At 39.9% G+C, this 21,833-nt stretch overlaps 1 protein-coding gene across 2 annotated transcripts in view; it reads right to left on the bottom strand.

Annotated features, from left to right (window-relative positions):
• The window catches only part of RAB27B (RAB27B, member RAS oncogene family), a 124,193-nt gene that overhangs the window by 48,763 nt on the left and 53,597 nt on the right, over positions 1–21,833 (bottom strand). Inside the window, exon 1 of one of the 2 annotated variants that reach the window (XM_037034577.1) lies at positions 10,216–10,544. The exons of the other annotated variant lie outside the window; for it this stretch is intronic. The gene's annotated coding sequence lies outside the window, so the exon portion shown is untranslated. Of the gene's footprint in view, positions 1–10,215; positions 10,545–21,833 lie in introns of those variants that run through there. 2 annotated transcript variants of the gene reach the window in all.

Genomic DNA, 21,833 nt, shown 5'->3' with positions numbered 1-21,833 from the left:
AAAGAGCATCTTTTGGTTTTTTCTTAATAAAGCTTCATGATAAAAGCAACTATTTTAATAATTGCATGGGCCCTGGCTGGTGTAGCTCAGTGCATTGAGCCTGGGCCTTCAAACCAAAGGATGGCGGTTCGATTCCCAGTCAGGGCACATGCCTGGATTGCAGGCCAGTTCCCAACAGGGGACCCACGAGAAGCAATCACACATTGATATTTCTCTCCCTCTCTCCTTCCCTTCCCCTCTAAAGATAAATAAATAAAATCTTTAAAAATTTGTTTAAAAATAATAATAATTACATGGCTGTACTTATAGACACCATTATCAAGATATAAATTTAAATCTGGAAACTCACCACTGGAATGAATATCATAAAAATATTCCCTCTCCTCTTTAATTCAAGTATCAATTCATTCTAGATCCAGTTAAACAGGGTAATTTTAAAGTAACGGGAATTAAGTGGTATTTCCTATTTAAAAAACAAAAGATATTGTTCAAGCTCTTATCTACTCCACAGCATTGCCTTATTAGTGCTGGCTTAGTTAGATATACGCTCTTAGTGTCTTGGGGTGTTAGGCAATACATTAGGCCAAGAGCCAGGCCCCAAATAGCTAAAAACTTCAACTTCTGCCTTCACACACCCTTTTCCTTAAATTCTGTAGCTTGGAGAAGATTTTATTGTCACCCAGATCATGAAGTTCAATTTTGCCTTGAAATTGTTCCATGGGCTAGTTCTTGTGTTAAAAGAAACTGAACTCATAAAGATTATGGCTAGAATGAGAGAGATTTTTGTTTTTAACTTTTCATCTTTTTCATAGCATATACACTGTATGAATGTTCTGAAATCTTTACAAGTTACATGTAAAAAAAAAAGTATTCCAAACCAGAAGCAGTTATAAGTAAATGCAGAATTTGTGAAACTTGTCCCACTAAAGGGAAAGTGATCAAACTTTCCATTTTCTTACACATGGTCTAGACCTGAACCTTAGTGCCTACAATGAAATATATTCTTTTAGTGATAGTATTTTAAAGCTGAAAATGATGGCACTTGTCAGTTTTTAATCAAGGTATCATCACCAACGCCAATTTTCAGCCTTGACAACAACCATGTCAAAAAGCCATAATGCGCAGTGATCCACAAATGCTCATCCTAAGTTATAGGAGGACTTTTTAAGTGTAAGAGAATGATATTTGTGCCTTTTTATTATTGTTACTATTATTTATTATTATTATCATCTCAAAAGTCCAAATATTCTGCAAAACAAGATGAGATTTGAGTTCAGAATATTAGCTTTCCTATCCTCAACCTTCAAAAAAGAAAAAAAGAACTGATATTTTCCATGAGAATATGAAATATTAATGAATTTACAGAGGGGGTAATCTAGAAGAATCATAGTTAGATAATATTGATAGCTTAGTGAATGACACAAGTATGCAAATGCTTGAGAAAAAAGTACAAAAGGACTAAAGTCAATATGATTCTAATTAGAAATCCTGACTGGGGTATTCCTAGACATGTGTCTAAATCATAGATGAGTCATTAAAAGTTCTTTACGATTTTGCTTCTCCACCTACAATAGTCAAAACACAAATAACTACCTATAATAGTCCAAACACAAATAACTGGGCTATTGGCTTATTATAAGAAGTTTTTATGACACACACATTTGTTCGGAACAAGATGTCTGCAATGATGCATCTATAACAAAGAACACTTGGCACACCTAGAATCGGTCAGCAGGAACAGAGAGAACAGCTCGGTTGGAGAAGTGGGCATGCAGGATGTTCATACTCATTACTCAAGAATCAGAATGACCTGAGGTGGGGACTGAGAGGCAGTAGGTGGTTGTATAAGGAATGTTCCCCAAGGCAATCGAGTATTGCACACAGTGAACTGAAGGGCTTACTATCATGGGGACAAAGGGGTAGGACGAGGAGAGAAGAGAGAATAACTTTCCATAAACTTAGGCATTTGGCATAGACTTAGAAGCCAATCTTTTAACAATATTTAACATCGTATAGGAAATTGCAAAAACAATTGTTACAAAGGAGTCATTCTTCAAGTCTTCTAGAACACTGCAATGCATTTTGTTTCGTTTTAGTAAGTAGCTCTTGAGGTTGAGAGTGTCATAAATTCAGGCATAGCAGAGCTCGAACAGAGCCGCTGAGTAAAATGAAGAGAATGGGAGTCAGTCTGTTCTTAAGTTACTGTGGACTGCGTGTCAGTTATTAAGCCATGATATTAATGAGCCCAAATCAATAGATTCAATCACTTTAGGCATCTATTAGGTTTTCCGTTCTCCAGTATTAGAACTCACGCCTAGCTGAGATAGGACTTCTCATTTTTCATAGTTCAGCTGGGAGAGAATACGGGTGGAAGGGGTTGCGGGGAAAGCAAATGTTACTTAAAATGTCCCACAAAAAAGGGGTAAATGATGTCATACTCAAAAACTAAGAGCTACAGACATATTTAATATATCCTCTCAGTTTAACAATAATAATGATGACTATGAATAATTAGATATAACCACACATTTCCCCTAAGTCCTTCCAGAACTGAAATGTCATTCATTACTAGCCAAAGCAGATCCGCATGTACAGAAAAGAAAAAATAGTGAGGCCCATGTCACGGCTGTCTTCCTCTCTCTTCCCAGGGTTCCCCAGAGATGACTCTAGTTCTCAGGAATTTCAGTGATTACCCACACTCCAGCACTCCCCGTCACTGTCACCAGCCTGACCTCTCTTAGGAGGTCAAGATGCCTGAAGCCGTTTTTCTGCACAAATCCAACTGAAGGACCATGGGGACCCCAAATGCCATATGTCTTCCCCACTCAACACGCTTCAGCATTTTTATACCTCGTTTCAATTTGGGGGACCACTATTCACCCATCTATTGCCTCCTAAACTAACAATTGAGACTTTATAAACACTTCTCCTTTCTCCTAATAGCTCGTCAATGTCACTCATCAATTTCTCTAATATGACTTTTCTTCTCTAACGTTACAATCACTTGACCTAATTTCAGAGCTTTTTTATTATCCACTTCTAACTGATGTCTCCACAGTAGTAACCCCCTTAAATTTATCCTCCTCTTTTTTTTCACAATACTACACTCAAACCACCCATTTTACCAGTTTTCACTAAAATCACCTGCTCGTGTATTCCCTCTACCACCCCAGACATTAAGTCCTCTGAGATCGGGAACTATGTCTTATTCATTGATATAATCCAAGTACCAACTATGATGCTGATACGTAAAAGGTACTTTAAGAATTCTTAGTAAAAATTCAGCTATATAAAATTATACCAGAGACTGCATTGCTATTATGAGTTTTAATATGCTGAGCAAAATCTTTTATTGTAATTAAATAACACCGTCAACTTCCACATAACTAACTCGACATTTCCTCTAAATCCGATGCTATCCAGGTAGAATCTGTGCTCTCCAAAGGATATTGTTAATTCTTGGATCTCATATTTTTATCTTTTGGATCAAGAGACCATGCAGAATTACATGCCAATGGTAGGAAAGACAGTTTTGAACTATTTCTTTAACCCTCCTATTCCAAGTTCTACACCATTTTAGAAAACGTGGTTCCTGAAAAGACAAATAAAACATGCTAGTTCTGGTTATAAAATACAATGATGCAAACACTTCATCTTTCTTCAAATGTAGAGTTGACATTTATGATTTTGTATCATCCCTTTTCTCTTTTGAGTTAGTTGGATGCTTACGCTTGTAGGTTTGCAAATATTTACTGTAGTGATTTTAAGAATCACCATTACTACTCGAGACAAATAACACCTTCCATTGAGGCGCTACTTTACCTTCACCTTAAGCCAACACCTTCCATGAACTAAAGGACAGGAATCGCATGTCTGGATCCTATCAGAAGGCTACTTTAAAATTCAAATTGTACTTTCAGAAAAACCATGGGCGGCCAGAACCATGAAAACCACACTTGATTACAAAAACTGTGGGGCACCAGGAAGAAGAACACTATAATTCACGGAAAATTCTTCTTCATGGCAACTTAGTCATTATCCTATAGTTGTGTTGCAGAGAAAAACCACAACTTAGAACTCAAAGACACCCTTACAGCTGGACACAGAACATGTGCATACCAGGCTTTCTCCGAGTCTGCAGAAGATACCAAGCCCACAGGTTGGTGTTCACTTCTGCTATTAGAGGAAAAAAAAAGCCAGACAGGGGTCCTTAGTCTTCATGTTTCATCAGACCCTCCCCTTTATCCAGGGATACCCTTTGTAATCTCAGACAGAATGAATTCCCATCAAGTATGGAAATTGCTGGGGAGCTCAGAGCACACCTCGATGAAGGAGGTGTCCAGGAGCAGTACTACTGAGTTATGCATTCTACTTTGTTTGCTTGCTTTTCCTGGGAGGTAAGTGAATGATTAGAACCTAACAAGGGAGATACGGGGAGATCTTGTAGGTCCATTTGGAAACCACTAGCACCTGATGACAATCTAGTGCAGTCAGAGCGAAAAGCAAAATCCAGGTTGGTCATTTCATTAGATCACTACTACGAGGTCTTCACCAACCAGCACCTGTTTCCAGCTGAAGATGAAAGAAGTGGTCTTTCTCGTATGATGTGCCATTTATTTATGCCTGTTTCATTATGGATTAACCCTTAGTTATAGATATTAGAGTACTTTCATTCAAACAACTTTTCTAAGGTATTGTTACAGTCTTGTTTTCTGCATTGTTTCTGATAGAAGCTCTTTCTCCGAACCCCGAAAGGGAGCACTTGATACCAGGTATTGCTGACCTTAGAAAGATTAAAGTCAAAGATGGGATTGGGGCAGGATGGGAACAGAGGCTAGGAATAACAGGTTGTACATAGTCGGTTGTGGTAACTAGCTTTATTGTACTCAAGGAAATCAGAAATTAGCAAACAGGTTCACCAAGAAATTAAGCAATGAGCAAGTGCTCCTGCTCTCCCCAGCACTCGGGAGAAAACGTTCAGAGGCTCAAGTCAGTCCAAGCAGACACCCGAGTCAATATTCAGAAGCTCTTGATCTTGGAAAAGGTCTTCATTTTTCTTAAGTACTAAGAGATTCCTAGTTTTTCTTTTCCTCCTAGAAAATCTAATCTTGCCCTATATTTTAAATATTTTGACATGTCAAAAAACATTTATCAACAGTACATTTGTTTATGAAAAAAGCATATTTTGAATAATAGACCTCAAGAACTGAACAACTTTTTTAACAAAGCTCAGGCTGTAAGCTCCTTGCCTAAGTTAGATTGGACAAATCGAATACAAAACAAATTTTGGTTTTTCTAATTAGTTTTGTTCTGGTGACTCTCTCAGGCCAGATTGAGGACACAGTTTCATTTTTCTGAGCAAGTTAAAGAGAGAGGCAACAAGAAAGCATACTGGGTTGACCCCAAGATGACAATAAAAATAAATGTGTGTGCTACAGGAGGAAGACTAAAATCACATACTTTTTCCCTAAGCCTTTTACAATAAAAATTTTCCTCTTTTACTGTCTATATAGTATTTGTATATCTCTCTTTTTCCTTTGTGAGTGTGCATATATATGTGTATATATGCACACCCACATCAATATTCATAGATATCTCTCTATCTATATATCTATCTACTTACCGACCTAAATGGGTAAATTGGTACATAAAGGGAAGGAAGAGAGGAAAGATACAAAGAAAAAGAAGAAAAAACTTAACATGTAAGAAGAATTGTACATTACCCAAGTCTAAAGCTAGACAACAGGGATATCGAGATAATCAGCATTTTTTTCTTGCACACAGGAGAGAATCGAGCTTTATGGAGACGAAATGCCAAGCTCACAGCTGTATTACCCAGCACTAACAGTATTATACTAGCAATGGACTTCTTAATGTTTTGAGGTAAAACTCACTAATTTATGACATCTAATCTTCCTTCTTTGATATTATTCCCAAAATTATATGGGTGAGTCTTAATATTCCCGACTACAGTTTCACCTACTAAGAAAAGTAGTTTCCTCCTGAATTTCTGTACATTAGACATTTGGTTTATGTGGCAAGCTACAACTGAATTTACTTTGATCTGTTATTTTTTTACAACTGTATTAACTACACATTTACTACTATCTCTTAATTTGTGACCCAGAATACCCATCAAACATCAGATTGTGTATCTGTATTTGTAGGATCACAGTTTAGAAAGACAGCTTGAAGGGCATTTTGAGCAACTTCCCAGCACCAGCCCCATCCCTACAACAGCCACAGCCCGGGACACTGCGCTTGGTCAGCTGTGGTCTCACTCAGTCCCTGCAATGGCTTCCCACGTGGTCTCTCCGGCCCCCATTCCCCTCTCTGAACTCTTCTGCCAGCTCTCTGAGTGCACCAAGCTTTTTCCCAGGTCAGGCACTTGGCAGGTGCTTTTGCTCCTCGGGGACGGTTCTCTCCCAGCTGTGCACCTGACTGGTCCCAGATGTCCCTCAGGTCTCAGGTCAGGCACGTCTCCTCAAAGGGGGCCCTCTTCACTGCCCCCACCACTCCTGGTTTCCATTTAAAGAAAGAAGTTGCTCCCAGTCAAAATAACTTCTCTTCTTTTCTTAGTTTTAACTTTCAGTGTTGTCTTAGCCTTCCTGGTTTCGAACACTATTTCTTTTCATTAGGAAGAAAGAGGAAGAAGGAGAATGGACACTGAGTAACAACATTCTCTCACATCCGCTAACTTCCTTGTGCACTGCTTTGCTCTAAAGGACACTAGAAGAATTTTTGGCTCTCCTTAGCATTTTTCCAAGTTTCAGCCAACTCTGGGTTTTAGTCTTCCTCACCCTATACTTTCAGCTCATCTAACCCTTTGTAAGTGTTTCTAATTATGCATTCCTTTGTTCATTCACTCTACAAACCATTTTGAAAATTGATTTTATTAAAGTCCCCATGTAGTATCACGAATTTCTCTAGTGGTATCTCTCCTGGGATAACGTGAAACGTTATCCCCAAATCAGCTTTAATCAGTTTACTTGAACTCCATCTCCTATCAAAGCTGCCAGTGACTCCAAATTGCCACCTGCAATATCCCTTCCAGTCCTCATCTCACTCGTCATCCTAGCAACATCCGACACCACTGCCCTCCCCCCGCCCCCCCACTTTTTTTGGAAAGGTTTCCTGGTTTGGATTCCATGACAGCACTTTCTCCTGGTTTACCTCCCACTGTGCTGACTTTTACTGGCTCCTTCCATGCACGATCTCTCAATGTTAGAGAAACCAGAGCTTGGCCCTTGGGACTCTACTTCTTTCCCCTCTCTCTCCTACTACCTCTCTAGGTGATGCCCTCAAGGCCATGGCTCTGAATAGCATCCATGGACACTTCAGTCCCAACTGTCTCTATTTGCCTGTGACTTCTTCCAAGTACTCCAGATTCTTACAACCAAAAGCCCAATTTGACCTTTCCACTCGGATACCTAAAAATACCCCAAAGGGCTGGAAATGAATTCTTCATTTTCCTTTCAAAGCGGCTTTTCTGCTAGCTTTATCGGTCCTAGGAAATGGCTTTACCGCCTACCCAGTATCTTCAGTAAAAAACCTGATGATCATTTTGGCTCTTTCTTTCCTTCATTCCCACCCCTTATCCAATTACCCAGCAAGCGCTATTAGCTCTGCCTTCAGACGCTGCCTGACTCTCCTCTTCTCTCTGGGAGCACACTGTTTCCACTTGTTTTTACGTCACTGTCGTCTCTGGTCTACTGCAATAGCCTCCTGACTGGTCTCTTGTCTACTGGCCACCTTATAATACTTTCTCTTCAGCAAGGCCGTGGGGCTGTTAAACAGACGGACTCTCGGGTGCTCTCCCTGACCACTGAATCCCACGCACCCTTCCTCCCCGTTCCAGGTCACGCTCCTGATTACACCTTGAATATTTCTGATCACACTGAAGCTTGCATAGTTACTCATCTGTTGATCGATTGAGGTGTTTAATTGGGGACACTTTTTAGCTGTGTGCTACACAGAGTTTCATTCTCATGATGAGCACGCTGGACAAGTTTTCTTCATGTAAGGAGGGCTTAGGAGAAAAGCTTAATATTTAGGGAACATGAATAGTGATTGCAAAGTGCATAAAACAAATTAATACCCTTTATTCCATTTATGAGTTTCACAACAAGATTTTATTACCCTTAGTGATATTTCTACTTCCTACAACTATATAATAAACTTCATCTCTGTATACACCTAATAATGCGTAAAAAACCATTTCCTTTTAGCTGCCATCTTTAGAAAGTGACATATCCATCATGGGAAACAACTTGCTTGTCCTGTTTTTACTGTAATTGTTTTCCTGCATCTCAACATTACAATCACTTGCTCAAGAGATGAACTATTGGTTCACCCGCCTTGATGAATCAACTCAAGGTACTGGGTTCACTGTGAGCTGAGTTTTACGTGAATAGTTGCTCTATGTTTCGTGCTCTGCTGATCTGAAAATAAAAAATTAAATAAAATAACTAGTCCAAAATTTCCCAGAGGTGGGAAAAGAGCAGGTTTCTGTTCTGAAACTCCTGGGGCTTTGGATGAGTTCCACTCTTCCAGAACAGTACTGAAATACCTGAAAAGCAAGTCAGACACAGGCAGATACCTTTAGTGTAAGCGGGGAGCTGAGGAGCTGAGATGATCAATTACCCTAGGGGAACCTTCCCCGGCAGGTCAAATGCACAATTTGATGCCAGGAGTGGCCTACGAGAGAGAGCTGTGGTTGGCGTGCATCTGACAGATTCTCTCTACACCTTCTTGGCAACTGTGAGAACAGGCCCATCCAGTTTCATCTGCAATGTTTCATTTTCATTTTGAAAGCGATGATGGTAACATTTTATGGGAGGCCATAGTTAGTTCTTAAGCAGAAAAGCCTGATTAGTAGCAAACTATCTGTCATGAATACCCTTTTTTGGTCCTCCATAAAACTCCCCTCCTGCCTTTAAGAAGGACTGATCCCATCTGGATAAAGGATTAGGCTATGAAATTAGGAAAAATATTTATGGGAAATGGCTCTCATGTCATATTACAATTTGGACTTGATAGGAACTTGAAAAGTCAATAAGCTTAATACCTGAGGCTATAGTGCTGAAGTCTACCTTTTTGTTAACTTTTCAAATTTAGAAATAGGCAACCATATGTATATGAATGTATATATGAATATATATTGTATACATTTGAATATATACATATATACATATATATGTATATACATATACATATACACATATGTGTATATACATATATATACATATACATCAATGTAACTAAATAGTAAAACCAGCACACATTTTTAAACATATCTAAGTCAAAATTCATAGTTATTACTATGTTAAATAATAATTTTGTTGCTAATCCTGAAATGACATGCTATTAATTTGGGCTTAATTTAACCATTTAAACAACTGAAATCTTACACCCTTAAATTTATATCTTGAAATTAAAATTTAGTCATAAGCATGTTGTTGGTGTGTGACTATAGCCAAACATACGTTTTTCCTAGGAAGGCAGCAGTCTCTAGCTGTAGCTAACTACACATTCCACCTGCTTCAGTAGTTTTCAGTTAATGCTGTGCTGGCTGGGAAACTCTGGGAAGCCAATACCTGGTTACCACTGAAACGAACCCACTCGCTCACCCCCTAGTAGCCGCAACACTTGGATCGGAATTCGGGGGAGAGAAACTGAGCAAAACATTGGAAGACACAAATTACTTTTGATTTCCTGCGGCTCTTTCACCTGAGTAGGTGCAAAGGAATGTCCTATCACCTGCCTGGCGTGCCTCACTAAATTACTTCTCCTTAAATGAAACTCTAAACATCCTGTTATCATGATGATCATCATCATTATTATTCTTTGGTTGTTGTTCGAGATCCCAATGTAAGGAAACTGCTTTCCCAATGCCCGGGTTTTTTTTTTGTTTTGTTGCTTTTTTTTGGCGGGGGGGGGGGGTTATCCCAACCAGCTGTTTGAAATGCAAATACTAAAAGGCAGCCAGCTAGCCCTCTGAGGCCACCCGCGCGCGCACACGTCGGTCCTCCGACCAGGATTTGGGCTGGAGCTGCGGCTCTTAGAAGCTCACACGCACAGCCGGGCTCCCCGCGCGTCTGCCGGCCTGCGGCTGCTCGTCCACGTCTCACTTCCTTTTCCAAGGCCGGCCGCCGAGAATACCCTAAGTGGGTGGGAACATGGTCCAGCAATAACAACCCGGCTTCCCCAACTCACCAGCCAGCGAAGTTTCCTTTGCGAGGGCTGGGTGTCAGGTTTCAGAGGCTGCCTTCCCGGTCCCCAAGCCCTGCAACTCCTGAGCTTCCACGCCAGCAGGGACACGGGATCTGCTCTACAGGGCGACCATCACGGGGACAGCTCCTTATTTTTCCAACCTGTGGCTCTGGCTCGCTCCCTGGCCCCTGCCTGTCGGGACGGCGAATGGCAGGACTGGAGCACCACCCCTGAGTGCGCACACGCGCCTGGATCTGGAGCGAGTGTGTGAGAAGAAGGCGTGTCTCCAGCCCCAACACGGATGTGGCTGTGCGGAGCTCACCTCGGGCCCTCTCCCGGTGGTGACTCAGAGGCTCTGGGCTCCTGGTTAAATTCTCCTCTGCCGGGCTTCAAACCCTGGCAGCAGCTCATTTTTAGTCCTTTATTTCTCCGAGTTTTCTTTGATATATTTTATTGAAAGAGCCCGGAGCACTCTGAGAACTGCTTCCGACGTTTTGCATTCCACACTGCCCCCTCCCCCCCCCCCGCCGCCCCACCCGCCAGGGATGTCTCATTAACTACAGAGAGGGAGGAATTGCTGGTGAAGAACAGAGAAAGGCCTGGGGACATGGAAGGGCAGTTCCAAATTCGTTTTAAAACTTAGCATCTGTAAATATGAATGCATTAATCAGTATGCACCGTGCTAACTTTGCTTCCTAGTCACTTCAGAGACCAGTAAGTTAGTAAATAGAGGTCCTATTAGACCAACATAAATGAGGAGGACATGCTTTCCTGAACAAATATTAAGAGCCTACTATGCGTCAGACCCTGTTCTAGACACTTGGGATTCGTCTACAAGAGAGATCCTCCTGGCTTGCTCTCTTGAGGTCGTGTTTCAGACAGACTGAGCTCTCTAAGAATCCAAGGTTGTCTACACATGGTAGCAGCTGGTTCAGTCCTCTGTATGAAATCTAAGTTCCAAACCTGTTGCTTGCACTCATTTTGGTAAACCGTGAGAAATGACTGCTTAAATTTTCATTGTTTGACAGGGCGCCTTGGAGAATTAGCTGGGAAGTGTCTCTGAGAAAAGTGTTGGGGGAAGGGGGTAGGAGAAGACCCCCAAACCAAAAGGAAACAGGAAGAGTAGCAAGAGAGTGGAGAAGGGGGTGTTGAAGAAAACCCTCAATCCCACAGGAATCTGTCTACTCTATTAGGGAAACATGGAAGAAGTTCTATATTCTGTGCCTCAATGTTCTGATCTTGAAAATGGGGATAGTAAACCCCTTCCTGGGGTTATTGTGGGTAAATGAGTTTATATCAGTGAAGTGCATAGTGATTCTATGCATTGGATAAATTTATCACTTTGGTAACACTTATCTACTTCATTCTCCCAAAGCCAGGTCCACTGCATAGAAATTATTCTGATCTACCAGGATAAAGTACAGGATGCTCAGGTTGTAGGTTTTCAAAATAAATGTGCTGGTGTCTATATTTGTGATAAGTCTATTCTGCATCCATCAGCAATATCTAAGCATATAACAAGTGTTGTCTACCGGCCCGGGAAGAGATAAAAGACTGCACATAACAAACTTAAGCTTTTTCTGCCTCACATAAGACATTAATTTAAAATAACTCTCTGTGCTACGCAATAATAATCTGTATTCTTCACCTAGGTCATGTGTTTACTCACATTAATCCAAATAGCTAGTATTCCTGTATGCAGTGCAGTTTCTAACACCCTTACCCATATATCATTTCATTTGACTTGCACAACATCACTTTGAAACAGGCAAGGCACCTACTATGTTTATTGTCCCCATTTTAAGGATAAAGAAACTGAGGCTGAGACGTCCCAACAAAAAGTACCCGGAATCAGGAAGGTCCATAAACCGAGAGCTCAGGTCTACTGGGTCCTGACTGGCCAGGCTCGTGGTGGTCGCTTTGATTTTCAGGCCACACTCAATCCACTGAGCTACACCAGCCAGGGCTCACAAGGTCAACTCTTGCAGGAACAACCCTCCTGCAGTCACTTGTCACGTAAGTCCTGCTTTTCAAGTTCTGAGGCTCAGAGGCCCTGGTGTCACACAGCGATGCTGCAGAGCTACTGCAGGGCAGGGAGCCCGTCCTTCCTCCGGGAAGAGGGGTGCGGAGGAGGAGAGGGCAGTGGGAGGGCACGAGGCAATGATTTGGGGCCACTTCGTGGAGGCCCCTTGGAACAGAGACAGAGAGGAAGAGCCCCATGGAAACTCGGTGATGGCATCATGTGACATAATAAAAAACAAATGCCTTCCTGTGCCTGGAGTTCATGTAGCACAAGTTGAGGATATACAATTTTTGTCAATAGGTTTACCATTCAGTACATAGAGCACTGAGGTCAACAGATATGCGTGTAGATGGGAGGTTTCCAGTGGAAAATGGCAAATTGATCACGTGTCTCAGCTCCCCTTCCCTAAACTCCTCTGACACGAGAATAAATGAGTATTTTAAATGTCAATGAATCCTAACGGCAAATAAAAGGGAGAGGAGAAGTAAAGTGACAAAATAAAGCACAATAGATGGTGAGAGAAACCTAAGTCAGATGGAGGCTTGAGTTAACCCTCCACACACCTGTAGGAAGGGTTATGGATAAGACGCACGGCGATTCTCCCTGGTTAACGCTGAGAGGCACCACTGAAGTAGGCCAGCTGGTGGGGTGGACACAGGGGTTTGGTTAGATGTCTGCGTACAGAACGCCTGGACCCAAAGTGTCCTTCCCCACAACCTTGCAATCAACCAACCATAACTTCATCCATCTGCTCAACCCAGCCTCCAGGAGACCAGAGGTTTATTTTCTGGAAAAAATAAACTAGGTTAATTTGCAGTTTAACAAGATGAATGGAACACATGCATTTTCACTCTGCTTCTACAGAAAATGAGTTAAAAAGAAATTTATATATGACAGAAGAAAACTCTCTTGAAATTGAAAATATTCTCACCATTTTAAATATTCAATAATTGGCAGATGGGTTATAAGATTAAGTTGAAAACATCTCCAGGAAAATAGAACAAAAAGATACAGACATAAAAATTTGGAGAAAAAGGAAAATTTTTCTAACTGATGGAAATCCCAGAGAATTCCAAAAAAGAAATTTTCAACTTTTATCCAGAAATGGATGAAAAAAATAATTAAATAAATAACACAAAATCCACTCCAGAAGTGAAGGATCTTTGAGTCTTTGGGATCAAAACTTTCCCTAAAGGCCAAAAGAATATCATTTTTCAATTAATTAATTAATTAAACACACCAGTATACATCATTCTGAAATACTAGAAGCCCAGAAATAAAGAGAACAATCTAAAACATCTTCCAGAAACACAGAGCAGATCACATGTAAAGGAAAAGAATGAAAATTGTGTTAGATTTCTCAAGAGCAATAATGGATTGAGAAGATTCTTTAAACATGTTCACATTTTAAAAATAAAATTACTTTGAACTTAGAGTTGTATACCCAGACCAAACGTTAGCCAAGTGTGATAAAAGATATGTTCAGCCCTGGCTGGTATAGCTCAGTGGATTGAGCACGGGCCTGTGAAGCAGTGTCGCCTGTTCGATTCCCAGTCAGGGCTCATGCCTGGGTTGCAGGCCAGGTCCCCAGTGGGGGACACATGAGAGGTAACTACACATTGATGTTTCTCTCCCACTCTTTCTCCTTCCCTCCCCTCTCTCTAAAAATAATTAAAAAAAAGATATGTTCAGACACACAAGGATTCAAACATATACTTCCCATACCATTTTTTAAGGAAGGTTCCCCCAAACAAACTTACAAATCAAGAAAGAGGAAAAGAGGGAACTCAGGATGTGCAGAACCAACAGAGAAGGCAATCAAGTGGATTCTCCTGAGCAACAACTGGGAAGCAGTCCTAGCGAGAAGCAGAAGGACGAATCACAGTAAGAAAGCCTCCAGGAAACGAACAGGAAAGAAAGTAATTATTTCACGTACGTGTCCATTTGACCAACCGATGAATGCATGTGCGGCGGAGACCGGAAGTGCCCGTCCAGTTCCATGTTCCCCTTTTCCCAGGTACCCCGTTAAGTTTCATTTCTTAGCCCTTGTAGGTAGGAAGGCGTGTAAGTGAGTGCTGGGTAGTAGTGTGTGCGTCACAGCGGTGGCCCCCTCCAGGCCATTCCCATAAAACGACCTATGAGATCCTCCATGCTTTTCCTCTGTTCTTATTGAAATCCAGACACAAAGACTCAGTGAGGAGCCCTGTGGCCCTAGAAGACATTCAAGTCCAAGAGGAAAGAAGCCCGTGACTCTGACTGTGGGCACACAAACCCCAGTGGCCACACGTTAGACCGTGACACGAGGAAGAAACAAACCACCACCACATACTCTCACGGAGATTTTCTGGGTTATTTGTTATGGCAGTTAGACTATTCCAACTGGTATGACTTGAAATGTCATTTGGGCGGGGGCATTTGTGAATAATTCTTGGTAGGTGCAGAGGGTACTAAACCCATGGTCAGGGGGAGGGAGTTATTGTACTAACTCCAGGAAAAACGAAAGGCCATGAGAAAAAAGAAACATAATGATAACATGCCACATTGCTAAGAAGTGGACATAATCAGAATAATGGGAACACTGACAGGAGAATAACTATAAATTATGATATAACAATATGTAGAGGGTGGGGATAAGGAAAGACAGGCCCTGCCCCAGTAGCTCGGTTGGTGAGAGTGTCATTCCCATTTGATTTGATCCCTGGTTCAGGCACATACAAGAATCAAACAATGAATGCACAAATAAGTAGAACAACAAAAATTGATGTTTTTTTTTCTCTACCTCAATCAATTAAAAAAACCTTTAAAGGAGAAGAAAAGACAGTCTGAATATACAAGTGTGAGTGTGTAACACAACTAAAGCCTCAACCATTGTAACATAGAATCAATAGATAATTTTTAATATTGCTAGATAAAGAAATAGCAGGATAAGGAAGCCATTTATAAATATGTAAATAAGTACCGTAGAAAAGCACTAAAAAAGTCTAATGTTTTTCTGTGGGGATCAGGACTTAGGAGGAAATCTGCACTACTTTATTAGAACTTTAACACCCTTATAAAAACTACAACATGTGTTACCTTAAAAAATAAAACTAATATTAAAGTAGTTTTAAAATATACATAGAAAAACAAAAGGTATTTGTTCAATAATGAAAACATTACAATTTATTAACGTATTTGCATATCTTTTTTGCATGATAACCTATAAGCAATGAAAATGGGAATTTGGGGTATAGACTAAAGACAGATTTAAGAAGTTTGCACACACTCATTTGTTTATACAACAAGCATTTGTTGAGTGGCATGTGCCTGATAGCGCGCTAGGCTCACAGCAGGGAAAGCAGAAACATGAAGGAAAATTATAAAGTGCTCTAAGGGAAAATGAGCATTCTAAAGCTTTAAACAGCACACAGATTGGGTATCTTCTCTCCTGGCCTTTGTGACATGAGCCACAAACTTCATTGCTTCTCATCCTTCAAAATACTCTTCAAAATTGCCATCTCGTCTCCCTACTTGAAACTCACACTGATGAGATCAGAGGTTTCCTAACTCTCCCTTCTCCTGGGGTGGCTTGGTCAGGTAGTTCTGCAGGGGTGTGCCTCCACCCACTGCTGGTTTTCAGTTCATATGAAGTTCCTGTAATCACAAATAAAAATCAACCCCTCCCCAGTTTGAGGAAACCCCACAGCATGACTCAAAGTCACGGAACTGGGCTTCCAAGTCATGCTGGTTTTAGTAACTACTTTTAAAGATGTTACTTCCAGAAATATATGGGCTTAAGTGAATTTATACCAGCAAGTCACTTTCAATGGGTAACACGTGAAGACTGACTCTAGGCATCAGAGTAGACTTGTTCACCTAATTGTACATACAACACCTACTCTGTGATGAGGTCTTATCCTCCAACTTCTCACTTCATTTTGCCTCAGTTTCTCAGAATGTGAAATGAAATTAAACTGTCACCTCAAATGGAAATTTTTGTAAGTAAGTTTTTTAATGTTTTAAAAAAACTCATAAAAGAACACATGATCAGAATGAAAATACCACAATTAATAAGAGCTCATTTTCTTGCATTTCTCCACCTGTAAAATGTGGTGAATATGAGTCATCTTCTTGGTATTAGGCATTCAAATCCCTTTCCTGTTTGTGGGTCTGTTCCAATGCATATCTTGAAGGAATTAGAAAGGCATTAACCCATAAGGACAATAGCAAGAGAAAGGTGCAATAGATATTCTGAAGTTGGGAGGGAGGAAGTGTGCTCACTGTCTCCTCAGAGCGGAGGAGAGTCCTTGCACAGGGACACAGAGGAGAGTGGCCGATTCTCTGGAGACACGAGGTCCTACAAAAAGTGTTGAGTGCATAGGAAGCTGAAATATAAGGATTGAGGGAACATCTCTATGCACAGTACCTCCTCTCCCACCCAAAGTTTAAGAAAGGAAATGATCAGCAAAATGAAGACAACCCACTGAATGGGAGAACATATTTGCTGATACATCTGATAAGGGGTTAATTGCCAAAATTTATAAAGAACTTATACAACTCAACACCAAAAAAACAAACGAACAAACAATCCAATTTAAGAAATGGACAAAGGGCCTGAACAGACACTTCTCCAAACAGGACATAGGGATGGCTAGTAAACATATGAAAAGATACTAAACATCATTAATCATCAGGGAAATGCAAATTAAAACCAAAATGAGATTCAACTCACACCTGTCATCAATAAATAAGCTATCATCAATAAATCAACAAATAACAAGTTAGCAAGGATGTGGAAAAATGGAACCCTTGTGCACTGTTGGTGAGAATGCAGACTGGTGCAGCCACTGCAGAGAACAGTATGGAGTTTCTTTCAAAAATTAGAAATGAAACTGGCTTATGACCCAGTGGTTCTACTTCTGGGAATATATCCAAAGAAACCCAGAACATTAATTCAAAAGAATACATGCACCCCTATATTCATTGCAGTTATTTACAACAGTCAAGATTCAAATGCAGCCCAAGTGTTCATCAGCAGATGAGTGGATAAATAGGTGTGTACATTTACACAATGGAATACTACTCAGTCATGAAAAAGAAGGAAATCTTACCTTATGTGACCATGAGGATGGACCTGGAGAGTATTGTGATAAGTGAAATAATTCAGTTAGAGATAGACAAATACCATATGATTTCACTTCTATATGGAACCTAATGAACAAAGTAAAGTAACAAGTAGAAATAGATTTATAACATAGACTGACAGTTGTCAGAGGGAAGAGGATGTTGGGAGGATGTTGGGTGAAGAAGACGAAAGAATTAAGCAAAAAAGATTCACACACACAGACAACAGAGTGGTGATTGCCCGAGAGAAAGGGGTGAGGGGGGGGAGGTGGGAGAGGGCACAGAGGTGGATAATGGTGGCAAAAAGAGACTTGACTAGGGATGGTGAGCCCACGGAGCAATGTGCAGATGATGTGTTATGGTATAGTACACCTGAGACCTGTGTGGTTTTATTACCCGATGTCATCCCAATAAATTCAATAAAAATAAAAGGAAATAGACATTTCTGAGTGATTCAACTGGTTGAGGAAGCACAGGAAACTGAACTGAAAAGTATTTTAACAATCTAAATGCTTCACTTTTTTCATAGGAATTGCTTTAGTTTCAGGTAAGACTTACAGAGCACTGACTATATAAAAATAATGGACTAGATTCTAGGGATACAAACATTACTTTTTTATTTCTATTTTTATAATGATTATTTAGCAGTAAAATTTATATGAAAACCATGATTCCTGGTGTTAAAAGGTTTACAACTGTGTAGGGTTGGGGAGTAGGGCTCACAAACTTTTTCCCACCCTTTAGCCATTCGTTCAACAGGTATTTCATAAGCAGCTTCAAACTTTTATGAGGTCCTGGATTTTAATTTCAGAATAACATAGTTCAGATACTGTCCATAATACCTCTAATCCCTTGTTTCCCTTTTTATATAAAAGAGATAATAATAATACTATTATAACAGTAACTACTTGCATGCCTGAAACACACTTGGGTAGATATTACTGATGAAGATACAAGTAAGAAAGCACAGTATTCCCCAGAATTAGGTTTTTTTCAGCCAAATTTATTGGGAGCCTACTAAGGGACAGGCCTGACAATCGACCTGAAAGTCTGATTTTTTCACGAGTGAACAGGGATTGCCAAGGGAATACGCGTGGGCAGGAGGAAGCAGTGGAGATGATGAAGTTCACTGTCTTCACCGTGGCGATGGCTTCATGAGTATGTTCATGTGTCAAAACAAGTCAAAGTGTACACATTAACTTTGTGCACTTTACTGTGTATCAATCATACTTCATTCAAGTTGTCTTTGAAAAAAAGGAACAAACATGAAACTAGGTTTAAAGATCCACCCTGAACGGGAGACGCCATCGTACTTCATTTAACTCCTCCCCCACCTTCAGCTCTCACCTCCTCAACGGAAGGCACACGTGGGCACTTAGTTTTCTGTTTTATATTTTGAAGCTGTTTGCTTCTTCTCACATGGTCTATTTTCAATAATATTTTCAGATCAACTGTTTTCAACACTTCAGTTTATGCAAATGCTGAAAAGCTGGACAATTAGAAGAATGAAATGATGATGACTTAGATTCTTAATAGTGAAACCTAACTGCTTAAGCTTTTTAGAAATCAGTATACCCCCCAAAATCATTATCTGTACATGAATGGGCATGAATGCACTCTCCAAAGGAATTTTTAAAAGATGGCTGAATTTTCCAAGAAATTGATCTTTCTGCAGGACCTATTTAATACTATTTATACAGTACTTCATTTTTGAATCCTGTTTTACATGGTATGTTGGTACTCAATGAGTGTGGAATTGTACTGAAGTGAGTAATTATTTTATAATTCACAGCATCTATTCAACTGATGCATTTCTAAGTGTTTTTTTGCCCCCAAGCACTTGGTTTTTACTTTTTTACTAGTTAAGCTTTTATTGCAACAATGTGCTATAATCAATCACTCCAAACCTCAGTGGCTTAAGCTAATGCTTTTCTCTAAACGGGAAAATCTCACTCAGTAGATTTTATAAGGTGCTAATTTTTCTAATAATTGTCTTTCCACAGGAAAAGTCTTTCTGTAGGTCCTGAGTTGCATCTTTTCGCTCTGGTACCATCTTGGCAATTTCTCATAGTTCCTCATTTACTAAAGGCTGTTCCATTTTGTTATTACAGCTAGATATTAATGGACTATTTTCATAGCTGCTGTTATTTTAATTAATGTTTCACATTGATTCTGTTATGTTAGTGAGGTGGGGTTATTTAATTGTGTATTCAGTGCATCATCTTGAAAATTGGGAACTTTTCAAGGTAGACGTATATATGTTTGTATACATGGTGATCATTTTATATTTCTGGCTATAAGAATGCATTAATTTAGACTGCCTAGTAAAGAACTGCAAAACCCATCATAAATTAATATATTTTAAAGTGTATTAACCAGTATGTTGGCTTGGTTTGAACAGTGGACACTTGGCCTTGGACCACTGGGCCAACTTGTGGAGGCCACAGCCCTGCAGAGCTGCCTGGATCATTCGTAAATAAGAAACAAACTGCCCAGACAGGGTTGCTGTTTGTTACCACACACTTCTGAGCTTTCTCAGATGAGTCCAAAGCCCATATGGTATCTTAGTTAGTAAACAATGGACAACATTTAAATATTTATAATACACAATATTTAACCAATTTTGTTCTTACAGGGTGTCTTACTTTTATTATGATGGAAACTTCTCTGCCTATTGGTCATTTTTTAAATCAATGCTAAACACGTAATTAGAGTAAAATTAACTCTTATTTTTAAAGATGCAAAAGAGACTGGAGCCAAGAATCAGCTAGAAAAGACCAAGACCACCCGGCATGTAACCCTGTGCTCAGAGACAGGTGATTTCCCTGTGGTGGCAAAGCAATAAGGCAAATTTTAACCTCTCGCTTCTTTTCGGAACTCTTTTTCCCTCTAGCTCAGACATGAGTGGTTTTCACAAGGTGCCCCCCATGCTCCCGAGCATGAAGGCATCCCATTTTCAGAACTCACCTGTGATGAGTACAAGCGTAGATGAAGGGCTTGGTAAACTTGATCACTCCCTCACTGAGTGTTTAAGAACAAAACTGTTGCAACACCACTAACAAGACATTATAGGTGGTACTTACAGCCCACAAAAGTATTGCTACGAATGCACATTCACCATTAATGTAATAATGGTAATGTAATAATGGGTTTGTTTCCATAGCTAGCAGACTAATGATGTAAATGTTGATAGAGTTAGAAAGTTAGCTGGTTTTGTCAAAGGCTGGGGAATTGGAGGGGTGGTGAAATGATTGTGATAGCCCCTGTAAAGCTTCAGGTTCCTGAGGAGGTTATGTTCTTCAGGCAAAAACGTGCAGACAGCTACAAAGCCTGCCCACCTCTTCGGCCTGTTGCTAACTCCTGAAGGAAAAGACTTCACCTCAAAGTCAGTGCCCATAAAAATGTTCAAAAACATAGAGACATTTTTTCCCCTGAACATTCAGGGACTTTTTATTTTTAGAGACAAAACACATAATGGGTGCTTTCTCAGAGCAAGAAAAGAAAAGTTCAATTAAAACTAAATGCAGTTAATTTAACTAAACCTCAAAGAACGGCCCAGCATTTCAGAATGAGCTTACTATCTTCTACTAAATTCACTTTGCTTAAACCTACTCATGTTTGCTTTCAAAAGATTCAGAATGTTTGTTTCTGAGGTTGCACAGGTTGCTTCTGATGTAATTCTTTACATTTTTAATGTTACTTTGGTTAGTTTAAACATGGTGTTCATGACCCATATTTCATATCCGCTTAACCAGCACAGCTCGATAGTAACTAGCAAAACATCCCGAAAGCTAATCTAACTATGCTATTTATAACTAAAAGGTGTTATAAAATGACACCTATTGAGTCCTCACAGGTGTCATTATACTCCATGTACGTTATCTTCTTTGATAGCTTTGAAATTTAAAAGATTTTAATTCATATATCGAGGCATTGAATATTAACAATTGCTACTCCTACTTGTTCCTGCCAACATTCATTCCCATTTCAACTCACATTTGGGCTAAGAGCCAAGGTCACCCACAATGCAGGACAAAGACATGGCTGTGTGAGAGGCCCCCATTTTTTATGGTAAGAAGTTCAGTCCACAGGTGCTTTACATTAGTATTAGCAGTCCTATGAATCAATTTTAAGGAGTCACAGATTTTAAAATTGTAGTATTTTAATGCCTTTAATTCCATAGAAAAGCTATGCCCTAAAAATAGGCCCCACCAGTGCTCTTTTTACTATTTTATTAAGTAAACAATTTTAGAAACATAGAGGGTGAAAAACTTCATATATTTTTCCATGTACAGTTGACCTCTGAGCAACACAGATTTGACCTGTGTGGGTCCACTTACGTGTGGATTTTTTTTTCAATAAATACATATGGTACTGTAAATGTATTTTATCTTCCTCATGATTTCTTAGACCATTTTCTTTTCTCTAGATTCCTTTGTTGTAAGAATACAATATACAATACATACAACATGGAAAATGCACGTCTGTAACCATT

The sequence above is a fragment of the Sturnira hondurensis genome, unplaced genomic scaffold (assembly GCF_014824575.4).
Source record: "Sturnira hondurensis isolate 20B ecotype Veracruz unplaced genomic scaffold, ASM1482457v3 Scaffold0001872, whole genome shotgun sequence".
Lineage (NCBI taxonomy): Eukaryota > Metazoa > Chordata > Mammalia > Chiroptera > Phyllostomidae > Sturnira > Sturnira hondurensis.
This window is presented reverse-complemented; position numbering and strand designations above follow the sequence as displayed.